At 37.4% G+C, this 21,345-nt stretch overlaps 1 protein-coding gene across 1 annotated transcript in view; it reads right to left on the bottom strand.

Annotated features, from left to right (window-relative positions):
- zgc:194930 (uncharacterized protein LOC557813 homolog) overlaps nt 1-21,345 on the bottom strand; it is a 30,048-nt gene extending 8,703 nt beyond the window's left edge. The window contains exon 1 of the mRNA XM_044341376.1: nt 21,081-21,345. The gene's annotated coding sequence lies outside the window, so the exon portion shown is untranslated. The remainder of the gene's footprint in view (nt 1-21,080) is intronic.

Here is a 21,345-nt window from a genome sequence, read left to right as displayed (position 1 = left end):
TGCTTTGACAGAGTCAGAGACTGCTATTGATCGGACAGTTCACCACCTCTGACATGTGAGTGGTTTTTAAATGAGAGCTTTACCTCATCAGTCAAGTTTTGCTTTGCCCTTGGTCTCGACGGTGTTTGGACACGAGGATGAAAACTCTGTCTGCCTGAAGCGCCGATAAAGATGTTATTGCCATCCATCACTGTTGTGTGATTGGATGTGTGTGTTGTAGAGTGTGTATCTATGTCCAGGATGAGAGTGACCTTTTCTCTCCTGGTGGTGTGTTTCTCTAGGCTTTGGCATTTCATTGCCTGGGTAAATAATTAATCACTGAGTCTTGAATGGGTTTGTCTGCAAGCGAAGGAGACAGAGAGAACAACAGAGGTGGAGGACACAGTATCTCTTTGAGGGATAAAAGGAAGGATGTGTGCCCACGAGACAAACAGGTTCTAGTCTGAACCTTAACTCTTTGACCCTGTAGGTCTTTACTTTTGTCTTGAGTCGAAAAACGATGAGAACTGACTTGAAAAGTACAATTTGTGGGTAAAAATTCTATCAGGGTGACATTGACGTGGATACGCATTGAAAACATGAGTATTAATTAGAGAATTCTGGCATTATTTTATATTTTTCTTATCAAACTCCACAAAAAGACCTAACAATGTGTTAGTTCGTCTCTTAGTACTTTCCGACTTCCCCGCCACGTCTGTGCTCTCAGCCGCAAGCCCATTGGTTCCTACTGACAATCTTTAAATATACAGTATTTACTCTTTTTCTGGGATTCCTGGGATTTCTATGCTTCAAGATAGTGTAAACATGAAATCAGGTGCGTTGGAAAGGAGCAAAAACAATCTCAAGAGAAAAGAGTGCAACAAAAAGTCGATTTATTAAGTCTTAATCAGGTAATATTTAACATGTCCTGGCATTTGTAACCATGAAAGTTTGATTTTTAAGACAGAATTATGGACAATTAATCACATTATGACGTTTATTCATATTTTCATATTCATATTTTTTATTGAGGTGGACAAAACCACAATACCAACTATAAACAATCATATGATCATCTGTTAAGTATATCCTCCCAACAGTTTTATGTCTATATATGAGCAACTTCCTAGGGCTGATGTTGTTACTGCATGCAGGCATGTAGGGCTGCAACTAAAAATGATTTTTCAATTAATCGATTAACCATTTGGTCTGTGAAATGTTAAAAATAGTTTAAAAAGTGCAATTAACCGTTGCCCAGAGCCCATTATGATGCCTTCAATTAGCTTGTTTTGTCCGTCCAACAGTCCAGAATCTCAGGATATTAAACTGACTGTTATATATGCCAAAAAAAAGCAGCAAATGCTCACATTTAAGAAGCTGGAACCAGAGAATTTTTGCCATTTTTCTTTGAAAAATGACTGAAATGATTATCTAAATAGTTGCCTCTTAATTTTGTGCTAATCGACTGATCATTGCAGCTGCACAAGCATGCAATGCATATGCATGCATGACAGCATTTTTTGGCATGTTAATTCTGTGGTTTAAGAGGCAGGAGCATTGTTTACACTAGAGGAGATCTTTTGCACTTGATGCTCCACTTATTGAATACAATCAGGCTCTGATTCAGGATGGAGGTCTGCATATCTGATTAAACCATCTGTTGAACCATCTGCATACCTGAAGTTTCCAGATATTGAGCTCTGCTTTGTTTACCTAATCTAAAACATATATATTTTAGTGTGAAAAGTAAATTGAACTACTGTATACCTATGACAGTTGCATGGAAGCGTGTACAAGGTTTGGAGAAGGTGTTTTTGTTCCAGTACATATGATGTTCATCAAGGAACCTGTGACCCAGTGCAGCCGTGCAGCTTACTGGTGTGTTCTTTAATAGTGTTTGGCACCAGTGAAGGTCTATAGCAGAGGAATAACCTATATCAGACTATTTCCAACCTTTAAGAAAGAATTGTACCACGACTCCTGCAATCATTTTTCACCATTTCTATTCATTACCTTTGAAAATGTTCAAGATGCAGTGTAAGGCCAGGCAACTATGATGTAAGAGTGCAAAGTCCTTTGTGCAAAGTCCTTGAGGGACCAAGCTAAGAGGTCCAGGTGGGCTTTGCTTGGGGGATTGGCAAGAAAAATGCATGTGGGACCAGTGAATACACTCTCGGCATGCTCCTTGTGTTAGCAACCATTTAAAAAAAGCAAACAGAACTGAAAAGGACCTGCTGAGTTACACAATAAGGACTCAACTCACTGCAAGCTGCCTTACAAGGCTATCAATCTAATCCTGTGAACAGGACCATCGCAGCTGGGTCACATTTTTTTGCATGAAAGGCTGTATTATTTGTGTGAAAGCAACAAAGCATGACTTTGCCATCCCAAGACATATCCCCCTAAAGGACTATTGCTGTGAGCCAGAGGTGGGTGTACAAAGTCAGAGTAGCATCCTCTTGTCTTTAAGAGCCCTCTATTCTCTGTCTTCTTCATACAAATGAACGCTTGTGATTTGAGGTGGGCTTGACAGGAATCTGGCTGAAACAAATCCCCACAACACGTCAATCTACATTTCCACTGGAACCTCCCAATACATTCACAGCTACTAAAAGCCACTAGGGTCCGCCATGCCAAATGTAATTCAGAGGCTGAGGTGAGTGGCAGAGAGGCCCAGTGGTTCAACAGGCTGCACTTTAAATAGAGGACCCTGTTTCACACACTGTTGCACTGCCAAGCACGCCCCCACCCCAGCTGAAGTGTCCCTTATCTTCCAGGAGGGGAGCAAGAGAGGACGTAATTTCCCAGCGGACATTAATGAAGCGCTGCATTAGTCCTCGCAGAGAGCTGAAGTCACTATAAACTGACTTTTAAAATTACTAGTCACATTCAAGCAGGTCAATAATCGTCTGACAAACTCCAACTCTCAATCCTCTGATCGCTCATGCTGCTGCTGCTGCTGCTGCTGGATATGCTGATTTCTCCCTCCACCGCCACAAGCTTCCTCCTCCTGTTTTCTTGTTGTGCAGTGGTGGTATTTCTTGCCTTGTGCATTATGTATATTCCATATCTCGGTGATATGTGTCTGCTGCTTTCTGCTCTCTGTACCCTTGGGGGTCTTTTTAATGTGCTTTGCCTCCGAGTCGTGCAGGCTGCCCGGATTCGTTTGGGGAGGCTCCTAAAGCTCAGACTCTTCCTTGCCAAACACATCTGCATATCTATTTGTTGCAATGAATAGTCCTAAACCCTTTTGACATAACTGTCTCTGACTGAATTTTTATGAATTAATTATGAGTATGAATAAGTTTAGTTCCTTGTTGGCACCTTGTTCTGACTATATTAAAACACATTGACAGTACCTGGATTATTAAGTATTTTGACAGTGGAGTAATTAAGCAATAACTTACTTCAAGTGAATCCAGTTACTCACTCTACAGTCTTTTTTTCTTAAATAAAATGGCCAATAAGGGTAATATGAGCATTGTAAACACATTTAAATTAAAACTGCTTTAATTATAATTTAATTTCTGAACTAATTTTTATATTACACACATAAAACATGATTCTCCTGGCTTCCTGTAAATGGCGCATGCTGGTTGCTGTTTAACTTACACCAGCCAACAAAATACTTAAAGCTCCTCTAATCAATATTTTTTATATAAACAAAGCATCAAATGACCACATATAATGTGAAAGGGGTCACATGTATGAAAAACCAACAGAAAATTATCGACTATGTAGTTTCTGTTACCTCTACAGAGCATTTCAGTGTCTTTCAGCATGTTGTTATAGTTTTACGGCCTGCAATTTTACTATGTTGATTCACCCTCCCTGCTCTCAATGGGATCATTTCTAGATGCAACAGGCAGCTGTTTTCAGTGGCAAAGCTCTGATAAACAAATTCTACTTGCAAAGCACCAAATAGCAGACAAAGTTAGCGACTAGCCGGTAAACAAAATGATGTAGTTAGCTGCTGAAGAGCCAGATATTTTTTTCTCAGGAGATGATTAAGAGCAAAGCAGAGCTAAAAGTGGCCTGAAACAAGACTCCAAATGAAGGTTAATGTCTCTCTGTGTAAGCTCAATGTCTAAATAAATTACTGTTTGCTAACATGGCAACTCACTGTAATACAATATGTCAATGGTGTGTTTACAGCTTGTTCCCCAAGTGGCCAAAAATCAATTAATGCAGCTTTAAGCTCACGTTAGTCGGTTGATGATGAATGAGGTGGGTTTTGAGCTGCTCATTGCCCTCATTTTCCCTGCACCCAAAGTGCTGTTGAATATTAAACCACTTTATTTACTGATTCCTCATCCGTCTAATCCCTCAGAGGCATTGTTGACTTGCGTCTGTTGTTTTAGTGTAATGATGGGCAGGCTATTCTCTTAGTTCCATATTTCCCATAGATCCTATTCTGATATACAAATTGATTATGCAACTAAATAAACTACTACTTAATAATGTTTTTTTCTCTATATAAAAACATCTGCAAAAGCCACACAGTGCATAGAGGATGGTCAAAAGAGTGTGTATTATGTGTGAGCATAATATACTTTATAAGGGATGAAAAAAGATGGGTTTTGCAGGGCAGCATTTGGCTCTATCTAGTTTATCAAATTGTCTAGTAATCACACCAGTGAATCTAATTTTCTGCTAGAACCACAACAAAGAAATAATATGAGCACGAACCAACAAGTGTCAAAGAGAGGATGGCACAAGATGATCTTTTTTAAAAGAATATTCAGCCCTCAAGTCAAGCTCATGACTTTCCCTCTCATGTCTCAAATCATGGGAGTTTAACAAGCTTTGGAAAGGCTGAAAAATCGTAAAGCTTTTTTTAGATGAGTATTACAGTAGTCCACTCTCCCTTTCCAGCTTACGTAAGTCTGTCATATGAATCCACTGTATACATAAGAGAAGGTGATGGAAGTTACATAAAAGTGTAGTTTTCCTGAAACCATTTCACGCGTGCTTAAACAGATGTTTTAAAAGATAGAAACTGAAGACATTCTTATTTTGTACCACAAGAAATACATAAAATATTCTTGTATGTAAGGTGCACATGTGTTTTGGAGTGTTGTGGCTGACATGTAACATCCAGTAAGAGGACATTATCAGACAGACCAACTGACGGCTGTCTGACTGGGTCGGAAAAAGCTGGTTTGCATTGGAATGGAGTCGGGTTACAAATTTGCAAGGCAAAAATTGGCTCTGGGTTGACTGAGTGCTGACAATGTGATTGCAGTGTTACCTGCCTCCGGCTAACCATTCTGCTGCTGGTCAGCAGAAACAGCTCCCAGTCAGAGGGGAACTAGTCCTGGAGGGGAAAAATGACAGAGCGCCATCTTAGCCCTGGCAGCTACCAATGCTCCTCCGAGCAAAAGAGGCCCATGAGTAACTAGCTGGTAACTTAGCAGCATTAGCATTCAAAGTCAAAGAACTCTCTGCTTGAGGAAAATGACAAGACAAACATGAGGCGGGGTGATATATGTTCTAGCTCCAGTGTGTCTAAATGTAGCTGTTATCTTTGACACACTGTGTGTGCACAGTAAATAGCTTTAGATACACATAGAAAAGTGGAAAAAACAGGTATCTGCATGCTAGTGCAGTGACCATGAAGGAATTCTCATCACTACTATGTGTTATAAGATTAATCTTTAGTAAAGTACATCTACAAGTATTTCAAAGTTCTGCATCAGACTAAAAAGTGAGACCAAAAACCCCACCTATACCTACGTCTTTAATACCTGACTCGACTGGTAAAGTTGAGACAAAAAGCAATATTTTTCTTCATTTCGTTCATTACTGACCTTTAGTTTGCAAGGTTAATGCGATGTACTGGCTAAATTCTTTTGCTCTTGCTAGAGCTGTGGTTCAAAAGCATTTTATCAAATCTGCATCCAGCAATGAATCTGCTTCTCAAATTTAAAATCCTTGCGATGCATTTATCAAATAACTGAAACTCAAAGGTTCTGTTAGATTTTCTTGGCCGAGAAGGCAGAAATGCTGCAGTTTCAAGGCTGCAAAATAAAAACGTATAGTCACAACCTGAAAATGAACAAACAAAGACATGAAATGCTCATTAAATATGTATTTGACAATAACACAAGCTACTTGCTCCGAATACTGGAGTTCCTGATTGAGAATTATTAACATGGTAAACTCAAAATAGTGATGTGATATTCATAAAAGGGAAGATTCTCTTCAAATTGATTTGCCTTGATCAGCTAAATTATTTCTCTAGACACATCATACACATCACTGTAGGTCAGTGTCAGGTGTAATATACAGTATATTGTGTAATCATATATATTGTGATGTATATCAAGTAGGTCCAACCAAATTATAAAAGTTTCTTTGAGTAGTTCGCCGTTTTCAACTCTCATTCGTGAAACAGCCACTGTATTATGTGTTTATTATGGGTCATCATGTATGCCAAGTAATAATGGTAGTAGGTATCTGATATGACTCGTTTTGGTTCATTCGAGTGGCAGGAATATTCATGTGCAGATTATAAAATCAAATCCAATGTGTAGCCCTCACATGCACAGGAAAAAAATGAAGTACGTTTTAAGTTTCTTGATAGAGAAGGATCTGGGCTCAGCCCCTGATGGTCAACAGTCCAGCCAACGCCCCTGCTTGCTACCTGAGTGTTTCTTCATTGCTCTTTGCTAATTCAAAAGAAAAAAAAAATAGGAGGAGAGATGAAAGGTTTGATAAAAGATCTGTTGAGGTCAGAGCTCAACGAATCTGTGTATTTTGCCGACTGGAAGCCAGATCCAAACTGGAAACATGTATTGTAACCCATCCCTAGCTCTTCCTATTACATATCTACTTGAAATACATCGTGCATGGACACAGACGACTGGCACTAATTTCTTAATAAATTATGATTTGAGAATAACAAAACCACAACCCAAAGCTATGTGGGTCATAGTGCAGCGATCTGGAACCAAGCTTGCATTGTAATAATTTATACTATGTAATAAGATAAGAAAAGATAAGATATACTTTAATGTCCCTTTAGGGAAATTCTGTCCTGTGGTTGCACAGAAAATGAAATAAAGTCATACATACTGCATTGTAAAAGAAAAAACAAATAAATAAAAAGTCACCATCTTAACAGCCCATGGCTTCTGTACACATACACAGTTTGTATGTACACATATGTAACAGTTTGCCTGTAAACATAAACACATACAGACCTACTGATAATGGCGACATATTGCACAACCCTCTGGACCAACATCTACATTACTTGTTAGTGTTAAGAAGCTTAATGGACATTAGGCAGGAATGAATGTTCACAACGGTTCAGTCTGCTCTTGGGAACCATCAATCTTCTACCAGAAGGTAAAAGCTGGAACTCTGGGTGGAGTTGGATCAATAGTATAGTACTATAGTTAAAAAAAATAGTTCCTTGACCATCTACGACATTAAAATCCTGAGCACATTTAGGGCTGCAACTAATGTTTACTGTCATTATCAATTATCTATTGTTTTGTCTATGAAATATCAGAGAATTTCTCAGAACTAATGGTGACATCTTAAAATGTCTTGTTTATCCGATCGACACCGATCAACAGTCAAAATCTAAAGATATTTAGTTCACTATCATGTATGATAGCATTATTGCTTATTTCATTATATATATCTGCAAAATAGTTGCAGATTTATTTTCTGTCAACTGACTAATTGATTAATAGACTAATCGTTGCAGCTCTAAACACAGTGATGCATAAATAATAATTGAATGATGCAACTTGCGTATGTTTTGCTATAACAATTTTTAATGCAGGACTTTTGCTTGTAGTGGGGTATTTTTACGTTGTTAAATTAGTGTTTTTTTTAACCTCTATAATTGCTGCATATTTTGTTATTGTTGTATTTAAGGTTAGAACGAAAAAGGTAGATTGTAACAGTAAGTATTAAAGCAGATTTGTGACAAACTGAGAGCCAAGCAAACCTGTCAGTAATGAGCATTTTCTCTCTGCCTGTGAAGCCTCCCACAGACATTAGAGTAACCAGCTGACTCAGATTCACATCAGTACATCCAAATGACCAATCATGTTGTTCCCCTGGAGACTTTCCAAAGTCATAATGAGGTCAAGAATTCAATCTGTGCATCAAATGACTATCATTCATTCAGATATTGTCCATTGTTGGCTGGCAATAACAGTGCTTTATCTGCTCCCTGTGCCATTCAATATATCATATATTGCTCCTGTTTTTTATGATGGGGAAGATCGTAGGACGATTACTGAAGGGGAGAGATATTTCAGAGCTGGCAGTTTGGCCGGGCTCCCATTTTTTCGCTTTCTGAGTTTTCTTCAAAGGAAATTGAAACATTTCATCTTGGAGAAACAGGCGCAATAAAAGTGAGATTGCTGTATCGTGTCCCCTAAATGTGGACTGGATTGAAATCCAGGGGATACCCATGGAATTGGCAGTCGGGGTCACATTTGAACGATTGCTGCTGGTGGAAAATTTCATCCGGAAAGATAAGGCTTAAAATAAGGCGTCCTCTGGAAAGTGTCCAGTTGAAATCGATTTCACCTGTTTTGAATTTAGTTTGCAAAAAGGAATCACTGTGCGTAGGTGGAGTGGCTATTTTCATAATAACACTAAATGAAGGATTTCATTACCAGAGTGGATGATCTAACAATTGAAAAAGAGAGTCCTGCTCTTTGAAATGAGGGCAAAATTAGAAAAGGATAGAACTATTATGTATGAAGTCCTATTTTAAAGGATAGTGGGTACCTTATCTCCTCAGTGGATAATATGATTACCTTTTTTAAGACTGGATCACTTCTATATTTAGTGAAACTGCATAATGGTTTTCTTGAATGGATACATGATTAGCAGCTTAAGTCTGCAATTACAGTTGAGGTTTGATTGTATTTTAGTGAATCTGAATACTTTCAAATCCCTTGTTGAATCTTAATTAGGTTTAACTTTAAACAAAGATATAATTGAGACACACAGTTTAAATCAGAGTTGGTTAGTGGAGGTGGTAAGCACTCTGCTTGATGTAGTTATTATATGACTGTTTACTTGTTAAACATGTGGCGTTTGCTGTGTCATGTAGCCCTACTGCTTGTTTTCCTGAAAGCTGAATGAGCCTAATAACATATTATTATATTATTGTGCTGAAAATGAGCATTTGAAATGTTGGTTGAATTCTGAAATAACATGTGTAACCTACTTATTCTTATAATAAAATAATGATACAACATGCATGGAAATTTAACTCACAGAATCTCCTGAAATTGATGCAAAACGATGCTAGATAACTTTTGTGAGCCATTTGTCGCCATTTTTTTGGTCTTCAACAAAAAAATCAGGCAATGTGATGTTTCTTTTTTCACACAAACAATTATTGGCTGTATATAGATACCAGCTTGCAGAGAGCACATAGATAACAGACAAAAGTTTTCATCTTAGGTATTACAGGATAAACATTAATTGGCTTCAGCTGATATTATTTGACACCAGCTATGTTTTTTTAATTTCAACTAACAAAAGCGATGGTAAGAGGTGAAATAATGCTTGATAAGAGGTTTTTTAGCATTTTTAGCTTAACAACTACAGGTATTTTTTTCCATTTTGAAATGGGAACGATTCCAAGATCAAAACTCTTTTGGCCTGATGATAGTGCAAGATGAAAAGTCATTAGAATTTATCCTCTAGGCATCTTGAATATCTGTAGCAAATGTCACAGCAATCCATACAGTTGTCAAGATATTACACTAGTGGCAGCAACCTCATGCTGCAACTATTGAAAAGTCAGTGGATCACTAAATCAGTAGGATGCATACAAAATTTCATGACAATCCATCCAGCTTGTTGTTGACACATTTCAGTCTGGACCAACCAAAAGACATTATATCACCCATAGAGCTACATATGTAAGCGTAACATGGAAATATACAAATACATTTGTTGTTGTAAAAGTGCTATTCACTGTAGTGATTTGATCTCCAGTCTCTCAAACCACCGCAAAACACAAAAACACACCGTCATGTCCTTGAACATCTTGTCTTCCCTCAGTCTAGCATATCTGATACCAGCTGTTTTTGTTGTGCCCTTGGACGACTGAAATCTATCCACAGTGTTTTTTGTATAACTGTGGGTTTGAGTTGCTGGTCCAAACACTGCACATATCAACATTATGAAACTAAATACAGCTAGATGAGCATCTAACTAAAATAGAAGGAGTCTCAGTATGTATGTATGCATATCTGTTCTCATTTTCTCGACAACCGTTCATCCGATCGACTTCACACTTGGCAGGTTTGTCGCTGAGGTCCCGAGGAAGTGCAGTGTCGAGTGAGAAGTTCTCGAGAAAGCTGCAAGCAGTAAAGTTTTCAGCACAGTTAGTCATAAACTTTGAATCATTGCTTCTGCTGCTTCACTTCCCGCCGAGTCAACGAACAGAAACACGAACAGCGCCACTCTGCCATTGAAACCCACATTGTGGTCGGAGGGGGGGGATTACACCCGTAGTGATAAGGACTACCATCTAAAATGAAGTGAAGTTGTTTGGATGAGCGGTTTTCGAGAAAGCTGCAAGCAGCAATACCAGAGACCAAGCAATTGGCCCGCTCCGAACAGGCATGTTTTTTAATGGGCACTAGTCAGAGACAAAAATAGAGAGCTTGAATGACAGTAGAGCCCTGCTAGTAGACCACTAAAATCCCATAACGCCTATTCGCTGGCAGTAATTAAATGCTCAATCAGAGAGTCGTTGCTGGAGGTGTAGATATGAATATTTGTCCAGGGGGTCCCTAGTGAACTTTTCAGCAAAGGGGCTGAGTCTTTCACAGACAAGAGTTTGCTGTTGCTACATCACTCCGTCACATGATGGATCTCTGAAAAGGCCAGCTTATGTAAGCCGTACACTACATTATAAAGCCATAAATTAAATCTTGACAACTAGCCTGGGCCGTTTAGAGTATGTATGTTATGTGTTTTGTGTGTTTGAAGGGACAGCGAGAAGGGAGATCAAGTTCATGTGGGTGACATGGGAAGGGTGTGGTGACGGGAAAGTGGGCTAACTGGTCCGACATCCATCTCGCTTGTCTGTTTTTTCTGTCTTGTTTCTTGGTCTTTATCTTTTTTTTCCATCAGCGTTTTGTCACATCTGTCAAATTTGAACTTTCAAATCATGTGCTGTCAGAGACGATGTCAGCAGAAATATGGAGGGAACTCACTGTGCTACTATGTGTAAAGTATAAACTTTACAGTATAAAATCCCAAATTATTGTTCTTTTCATTGTCCTTATATTAAGTTCTTCATCCCCTTCCTCTAGTTTCCCACATCGCCAATATTCTCATTGATGTTTTAAACTTTTTATAAATAATCTTCTCTCAAAAGTAAAGATGTCAATGATTAATTGATAACTGTTTAATTGCAGTTAATAATTCAACCTATAAAAAACTATATTAACCGATAACGAAAAAGACGAGGGACATGCGGTGTAACTGTCAGAAAATGTTGGGTAGATATTTACTGGACAACATTACGGGTATTTTGTTGATAACGATTAATCAAATTCATCAATTGTTAATGATTAATCAATAATAGTTTTTTAACATGGCCGACTATCTAAGAAAAACGCTTAAAAATTGCATCCCGATTCAAAAGGCTCTAAACCCACTCTTTCCTCACAAGCTATTAGGAGCCAGAGATGCTTTAATGAATCGGGAAAAAAATCATAATCAACTTGATCTGCAACTTTCAGTTTGGTGCTATATTTTAAAAAATTACAAAAAAAATAGGCAGAGAAAAACAAACAAATATCACTCCAACAGAACTCTCGAGAATCAATCTAGAGCTGAAAGGATTAATTGATTAGTCAATCAAAACCAACTGATTATGAGGCAAAAACTCCAAACACTTGCTACTTCCAGCGTCTTCTGTTTTATATCATTATAAAATGAATCTTGGGGTTTTGTACTGTTGGTCAGACAAAACATTTAGAGATGTCAGCTTGGGCTCTGGAAAAATAAGTAAGTTAAAGTTTAAGTTAAGTTATAAGTTAAGATTCAACGCTAGACCTGCCCATCATTGCTGTCCAACTTATTTCCTGAGCAAAAACAGAATACTTAATGATTTCTTTTTGAATTTTGTGTTTCTACACTGTAAGAAAATGTATCAAGCAAAATTTCAGCAGCTGCTTCATGCCGCAAATTTTCCCATCATGTTTTCCAAAAACAGCAGACTGTTGTTGCTGATTGTGAGATATAAGATTTAACAAATTATTTTTGAAATAACCTATAAAGGGTCAACATAAAAAGGTCAGTATGCTTCAACTGAAGTCACATTTTACCGACATTGGAATCAGATTGTCTTTGTCTAGGGCTACAACTAATGATTATTTTCATGATCAATTAATCTGCCAATTACTTTCTCGGTTAATCGTTTGGTCTATAAAATGGTAGAAAAATTACTGTTACAATTTCCATGAGTCAAAGGTGATGTCTTCAAATGTCTTGTTTTGTCCGACCAACAGTCAAAAATTCAAAAATATTCAGTTTACTATCACATATGACAAAGAAAAGCATTAAATCATCACATTTGAGAAGTTGAAAACAGCAAATTTTGGGCGAGTAAAAACCCTATGTGGCATCTCTATCATGAACAACTAGTCAGAAATGAGTTTTTTCCTTCCATCTACCAAGATTTAGTTCCCAAAGCTAATAGCAACTAAATATGCAGATACACATTCAGACCTGTCATTTTGAAATCTATTAATTAACATCTCATGTCATCTGCATGACAAATAAGAACAAAGGTCTTAATGTAGCTTTATTTGTGGGTCAATTTAATGTAATCTGCATTCAATCCCGTGTTATTTAGGTGCAACTGGCTTTTATCTCACATACAGCATGTTCAGGAACATAAAGGTAGTCCCCAAGCAATGACGGAAAATAAGCAATAATTGACAGCATTTCCGTGTAGTCATCAGCTGCCGGTGTGAACCTCTGCATTTCTCCAATGAAAGAGAACTGCAGGATTTGATAAGGTGGTCAATTTAGGCCTCTTATCAGCTCTGAGACTTTTAAAATCCAGCTGAAATGTCAATACACTATTTTAAAGTCGGTGCAGCGACCAAAAAAAAAAGAAAATAGAATTATGCTGTCTCACCGCTGCTTTATCCTGCTTTTAATAACCTGCATGTACAGTAGGTGAGATAACCTCCCACGCCTGATAACACTTCCCATAAAAGACCTCGAGCCATTCATCCGAGTGACGTTTACTGTCTAACTTTTTAAATTACAGCTCACACAAAGAGCCCTGAACTACTGTTAATAATAATAATAATAATAATAATAAACTTATTTTATATTTTATTTTAATTTCTATAACACCTTTCAAAACACAGTTACAAAGTGCTTTACAAAAAAAAACACACACATTTAAAACAGAGAAATTAAAATGAACTAAAAGCTATAAAAAAATAAACACATAAAAGCAGGCAGCTCAGGTAAAATTAGGAAATGCTTTCAGATAAAAGTATGTTTTAAGGTTTTAAGAAGAGACTTGAAAGAGGACACTGACTCTTACAGCCTTATTTCTTTGGGGAGGTCGTTCCAGAGCCTTGGCTGGCAAAGGCTCTATCCCCTTTAGTTTTCAGCCTGGACTCTGGAAGAGACAGAAGACGTCTGCTTGAGGATTTCAAACCACGAAAAGTTTCATAAGGGATTAAAAGGCCATGAAGAGCTTAAAGGTAATCAATAAGATCTTAAATTTAATCCTAACATAAACAGGTTGCCAAAGTTAAGAGGCTAAAACAGGTGTGATGTGATCGTACATCTTAGTTCTGGTTAAAAGCCTGGCAGCTGAGTTCTGCATCTCTAAACTTTAATATATTTTTGCAATTTTTCTGAGGTGATAAAAACATGATTGGCCAAGCTTTGTAATATTTTGCTCAAAACATAAACTGCTATCACACAGGACACTAGGAGTACATCTGAAGACTCTTAATTGCATCCATGTTTCCCTCACTTGCGTCTTGGAAACCATGCAGGGAGAGAAGATATGAAGAAATATGTTTTTAGAGAAATGAAATGTCCTTTCCTCTGAAGTGTCACGAGAAGCGACGTTCTTCTCTGATGACAGCAGCAGCTGATCACAGCTGGATCAGCTGTCAGTCGGTTTTAACAGCTGTAGCGACTTCTGATGGAGTTTGTGTCTGCACACATGTGCACTGTGCTAATACTAATAAAGACGCAAAGAAATCATTGCCAGAGCAGCTGTTTTCTCTCTGCAGCCTGTTACCTGTTTAACAAACACCTGCACATGAATAAAAACCTGCTTTCTGTATTTATACTGTGTACTGTGTCTTGCTCAGGGGCGCAAGAACCATTTCTACTGGCAGAATGTGTTGTAAATGTATTATTTATTCATTATTTGTGTCTGTATTTATTAATATTCTGATTGTGAAGTCATTATTTAATAACCCAGAATATGGTTAGGGTGTCTTTTGAACACTGGAAATTATTTATTAGGCTAAATGTTTCAGGGAAAGTGGAATTATGTAACTCATATCAAATCCGATGCTCCGGGATTTTCAGTCTCACATGTAACTGAATGGAAATGGTGATAAATTATGTGAAATATAAATGTGTTTAAAATGTGTTTCTTGCTAACAGACAGTCTCTCTCTGACTTTAATTTTATCCATAATAAGAGTTAATGGGGGAATTAACGAATCTTGAAAAGAAAAATCTCTCTAATAAATAAAGTTGTTTATGGTTCTTTTGTTGATCAGACCTACAGTAAACAGATTTTTAACGAGATGGTGAATCAGCAAACAAATAAAATACAGGGAGTGATACATTTGAGTTTTATCTGTAATCTGTCTCTGCATGTTGTGATGTATCAGATCAGTCCAATCAGCTGCAGCATCCGATCAATAACTGCTTTCCAATCCAAGGAGGCATGTCGGTCAGTAAAAGGCTTCTGTGAAGGCTACTCTCTTGTATCCTTGCTCATGGCCCCTCAGGAATCCATCCTTGCTCCTCGCTCCTCGCTCCTCAGAACAGGAATAACACAGCCTTCAAAATGGCGTACCGGAACGACTTCCGGTTCGAGCGAGAAGCGAGGAGCGAGGAAAGATCAAATACAAGACTTGAGATGTACCCCAAGATTTCTTGCAACAGGCTTTATCTGTTGTGACATGTAACCAGTAGATGGCAGTATTTGTTTGGTGATATTCTGGGACCCAATAACAAAGATTTCTGTTTTATTAGAATTGAGCTGAAGAAAATTTATCAACAGTTTTTTTTATATATCGATCAGGCAATCCTGTAGAGAACTCAGCATCCTGAGGTCAGTAAGTTTAACAGGGAGGTACAATGGTGTATCATCTGCATAACAAAAAGAGATACCACGTCTACAGATGATCACCCAAGAGGAGCATATATAGGGAGAACAAAATTGGTCCAAGAATTGACCCTTGAGGCACACCATACTTGATATGGGAAGATGACAACAAGAAGTTGTTGCCAGAGACACAAAACTTCCTATTTGACAAATGATGAGAACCAGTCTAAATAGTACCAGATATGCCCACCCAGTGCCTCTATGTCTATGTAAAAGAATGCCATGATCAATTGTGTTGAATTCTGCACTTAAGTCAAGCAGCACAAGAAATAAACACATGCATGTGTCTGCATTTTTTAAAAGGTCCTTAGTGACTTTGAGAAGGGCTGTATCAGTGCTGTGATACTGATGGAAACCTGATTGAAACTTTTCAAAGATACTATGGTTTTCCACAGCGATAAGAAGCTGCTTTGAAACATTTGAACACATCAAGAATCTTAGAAATTATAAGGCAGTTAAGAAATCTGCCGAAGGTTATCTAGGAGAGTAGGATCAAGCCCATGTTCTTTTTAGAAGTAGTTGAACACAAGCAGTTTTAAAGTAACCTGGGACATAGCAAGCTGTTCAAAATAGAAAGCAAATGGGGCCCAATACATTCCACTTCTTCAAATAAAAAATTAGTTGGAATTATGTCAAGAGGGCTGGAGGATACTCTCATATGAGACATGATTTTTAGAAGTTCAGGCAGAGTAATAGGGGAAAGATAGCATCCCGGTTTCCCGGTGCAGGTGTTCAACATCTAAAATGGTAGAATTGGGGGCAATACTAAGTCTTATCGACTCCACCTTTCCAACAAAGTGCAATAAAAACTTTTCACAGTCAGCATCACAATTAGCAGACGTGCAAGGAGAGGCTGAGTTTACTAACTTATAAGATAAGATAAAAATCTGGGGTTGTGCTGATGGGCAGAAATAAGTTCAGAAAAATAGCATGTTCTTGCATCTTTTAGCATCCTATTATAAAGGAGTAATAACTCTTTCATAGCCACAAAATGGACCTGGACACCTGATTTCTTCCATACACATTCTGCTTTTCTGCATTTCCTTTTACAACTTTGAGTCATTTAACCAGGGCTGTTTTCTAGTTTTTGAGTTAGATCCAGTCTTCAAAGGAGTTATGGCATCTAAGGTTGAGGAACACAGAGAATTAAAATAATTAACCATATCATTGGTGTAGGAGAAATCAGGAAACATATTGCCAGGGGAATTAAACAGAATTTAGAGGCACTATGCTCATTAAAGACATGAGTATACTTAGGGCGTGACAAGACAGTACTAGCAGCCTGTAATTCACAGTTAAAAGCAATGCATTGGTGATGAGATACAAACATGTCCATGATTTCCATAGATGATATTCTCAGACCAGACTAAAGACAAGGTCTAGAGTGTGGCCACAGTTATGAGTTTGGTATGAGACAAATGTTGTTGAAAGTTAAAAGATTTAGTGATATTTAAAAAATCAGTAGCAAGGACAGTAGAGGACTTATCAATGTGAATATTAAAATCATCACAAAGAACAATGCTATCATAAATTAAAACAAGACTGGATAAAAATTCAGGAAGCTCCATCAAAAAGGAGCACTTCAAAGGAAGAAAAATCATTACAAGCTATTAGGTTACATTTGAAAAAGCTTCCTATAGACAGTAACAAGGCCACCATCATGAACACAATCCCTCGGTCAGCTAAAACGTCATAATCTGGAGGGCACAATTCAGATCAAGCTGACTGTGATCACTAGATTGTAACCAGAATTCTTAACACATAAAATCTGAATCAGCAGAAGAGATAAAAAAAATAATTTAAAACAAATGTCTAATAAGACAACAAACAAAACCCCAGCTCCAGTTTTAACTCCAGTTCTAACTCAGGACTGTTTAAGATGGCTCTTCTCAATACTGGAGCTGGGATTTTGTTTCGGATCCTTATTAAATGATTAATATCGATGCATAATATGTGCCTGTTTCGTTTGACAGACCTATGTCTAATTATTACAGGAACCTTACAAATACGTGAAACAGCACTAGAAGGATCTGGACTCACCCAGTATCAGTTATTCTTGCAGGACTTCAGCGCAAGTTCCATATTAAAAGCCATTAGATGAGACCCAAATCTGTTAGGATGAAATCCATTGCATCTGAAAAGATGTGTCTGTAAAATGTGGCTATAAAATGTTTTAGATTAATAAAACCGTTTTAAAATCACTAATTAAAATTGGCTAAGAGCTTCAGTCAGAAACTTTTTACTGCTGTCAGTGTGGAGGCGGAAGTGGAAATGAAATCATTAAATATCTGTTATGAAACAAAAACAACAAAAAAGGACTCTACAACTTTAGATTTGACAAATGTGCTTGACGAGCTGACCTTGACTTGATTGATTTGAATAAGGCAGGTGCAATTAGGCAAGTGTACCCATGGCAACCAATTTATATGAAGTCAGCCCTTGTTAAGAGATGATTTACAGCAGCATTAATTTGTTGGTCGTGATCTGCTGGTCCAGTAAGAAATGTCTGAAATATCAAAATACCTCCTCTGATTTCAGATGATATCATACAGCTAAGTGTGTGTGTTTCCGTGTGTGTAATATTATGTGTTGTGTCCAAACATCATCTTCAGATGGCCTTGGGCAGCAGTCTGATGAAAACGAGTCCTGTCTCCTCTCTATTACCTAACAGCCCACACTTATCAATAGCGCTCCCCTCCTCACTCGCGCTCTCGCACTGCAAACAGACCTGCTGCTGTTTTTTCACACGTGGATCCTGACCCAGGAGCTCCAAATTGTACTTTAGTAAGTAAACAAGTCTACAAGCCAACGAGCCAAAGAGCAGTAAAGGTTTTAAATGATATAGAACCAGTGACGCCGGGGTGAATAATAAACTACATCTCCAAGTTGATCTGTACCATGCAAACAACCACTGTATCTATAGTTTGTTTCCTAAAGGACGATATTTTCACATATCTTTGGTTGGATAATATGAATTTACATAAGGAAAGGTGGACTAACTTTTCTTAGAGTTACAACTGATTATTTTATATCTACTTTTATCTGATGGATGTCTAAAGATCGAAAAATGGTCAATAAATTGAAAATATGTGATGAACAGTGTGTGGAATTCATTGTTTTCTTTCCATATATAGTAATAAATCTATTTCTATTTTATTAATGGATTAACTATTGATGTTAATACATCAGAAAAAAGCAAGGTGACGTCTTGAAATTTTCCATCCATCCATCTCGTCCTAAACTGAATTAGTTAGTCTGTCTCAATGGAGGTAAACAGGCAACCATTTGTGTTAGTGAAACATGAACCAGCATTTTTTTGGCACTGGTACTAATTTGTTATAATCTTTGGAAATTGTCTCTATTTGTCAATTATTGACAAATTTACTTATCTTGTGAGGCAGCTGGATTCGTGAGATCATGAGACCATGCAGGAATCCATTTTATGCACTTGTATCCGAAGCACCAGTGGTTCGGACCAAATCAGCTTCCTATGAGGATTCTTGCATGATTTTGTGATCTTGCAAAACCAGCTGCCTCGCAAATTAAGAAGATGATAGACAGATGGTTCATCCAATCACCTGCCAAGTATTTTTTTTAAAGTGCCTCTCCTTTTCCAAGCAGTTGCCAAGGAACGATGGTTCTGTGTAACACACCATCTGGTGCGAAAGGTTACAAATTTACCTGTAAAAATTGGAATAACTGGAGTCCGTCTTTGCTTTTATGAACAAAAAGTAAAACAGTGTTTTTAAAAAAATGAACAAAGGTGATTTTTGGAGTCAAGGGCCTCAAACATACAAAGAAGAAAAGATGGAAAGAGCCAAGGCATCCTCAGTCCTGACTGTAAGAACATATATACTCAGTGTATCTAATGCATTGGTGTGATCCATGTAATATTAAAGGCTTTTTATTATACTCAAGACTTCCTTTAGTTTTTGTACTCCTTTGTTGATTACAATGATATAAGTTTTTAATGAAATATGGTTTCCTTTACTATTCCACAACAACACATCCTTAACTTAAAAACAGTACATCTGTACAATCAGACCATAATGAAAATAACAGCACGGAGCTCCATTGTCATGTCTATATCCTGTTTTAGGTTTAGTCACCAGCCCTGGTGCAAAGCAAACTACACACTGAGCAAACAGTATTTGCATGTACTTTTAATGGCTTGTTTTGTCTAATAAGCTGAACTAAGCACATGGGTGGCGTCAGCCATTGAAGGTAAGAAAATAGATTTTACAAGCCACAGCATAGTATCTTGTGTAAATGTCATGATGCTGTAAATCTCACTCGCCCGCAGCTAAAAAAACACAACACTTCATGAGGTTTTAAGAGACACATTAATAGCCGCTCGCACACAACTGTTAACTACTGTAAAGAATTTTGTACATGACAAACAACAGTCACGACCGGTTTGCGCTCAGACAGAAAGTTTGACTGACCCCCAGTTCACATGTTTGATGTGCAAACAAAGCCCAAGGCCGTGTGCATGGGTTCTGGTTAACTGATTCAAGACCACTCCTCCTTCTCCTCCAATGTCCCCAATAACAGCGTCCATTCACTCATTAACCTCACCTGCCCATGGGCAGTCTGTTCAGGGTGAGACAGAAATTTTAAGCTCTGTTGTTTTTACACACATATATGCTACTATTCAGGACATGTATGCAGTATTATTCATGGATGTTTAGGGGTTTAAGCAACCTGGATTAAGTTTACATTCAACTGGAGCTGATAAGTTGCAACTATTTTGATAATTGATTAATCATTTGAGTCACTTTTCAAGCAAAAATGCCAAAATCTTCTTGTAGAAACTTCTTAAATGTGACTATTTTCTATTTTTTATCTGTTTTATATGATTGTAAATTGAATACATTTGGATTCTGGATTCTTGACTGTTGCTCAAAAATTTTGAAATTTTTTTTTTTTGTTTGTTTTTTACATTTCATAGCAATTAATCAACTGAGAAAATATTCACAATTCATATTTAATACTTACAGACTGAGATTCTACAATTAAAAACTTACACAATGCGGGTATTTTAATAAGCTGATTCCTATATTTTTAAATTTCACTACTTTTAGTCCAACAAAAAATACAATATATCAAGGATTCAGTATTTCTCTCCCAGAATTGTGTTCGTTGTGGTGAGGAGAAAGATATTTATAGAAAAACAACTGAACAAATAAAACATTGAAAAAATCCAAATAAAACATTTAAATGCCTTCTTTTCTGATAGTGGTTAGGGGTGTATTTAGCTATGGCCCTTCCTATACTTACATGTATATGCACATTTACTTATTTATTCATGTGTTTATAGTGTAACAGCGTGCAACAGGTGTACACTCGCATCCATAGTAAGCATAAAAACTGACATAAATATTGTCTTGGCTACAAAACAACGAGGTTACAAAGGTCTTATTATGCTTTAAAGTATTTTTATTTACTGTGGCTCCCTTTTAATAGTTTTATTTTTCTGTATTTATGTTATATCCTGAAGTTATTACTGTTTTTTTCCAAGCAGGCTCTCGCCACCATATGGCTGACAACACTAAACCTCCACCTGTTATTCCGTCTAAGATATCTTATCAAAGGTTTAATAACGTATCAACAACACTTTTCACGATCTATAAACTTAATTTAGAGCAGTATTTTTAATGTAAGCGAGTCACAAAGGCAAAGCAAAGTATCCAAGTGTTGTTTCAACCTACCTGTTGCGCTAAGCGAAGGTGTGGCACTTTGCCCTAGGTATCAAAAAAGCACGGATAACTTCAGTTGTCATTTAAGTTGTCTCTCTTCCGGTCCTTTACTGAGTAGAAATTAGAAATATAGGCTCCGTAAAACATCTTCAGCTAGAAATGACTTCCTCCCTTTGGTTTGAGTTGTTGTGGTGAGTCGCAGAGAAGAGTTTTCCCCCCCTCGGTGACTCCACAGTCCCATGTCTCCTGTTTGAACAGCAGTCTGCTGATGGATAGT

The sequence above is a fragment of the Thunnus albacares genome, chromosome 22 (assembly GCF_914725855.1).
Source record: "Thunnus albacares chromosome 22, fThuAlb1.1, whole genome shotgun sequence".
Lineage (NCBI taxonomy): Eukaryota > Metazoa > Chordata > Actinopteri > Scombriformes > Scombridae > Thunnus > Thunnus albacares.
Note: the sequence above shows the minus strand (reverse complement) of the source record. Positions and strands in the feature narration are given on the sequence as shown.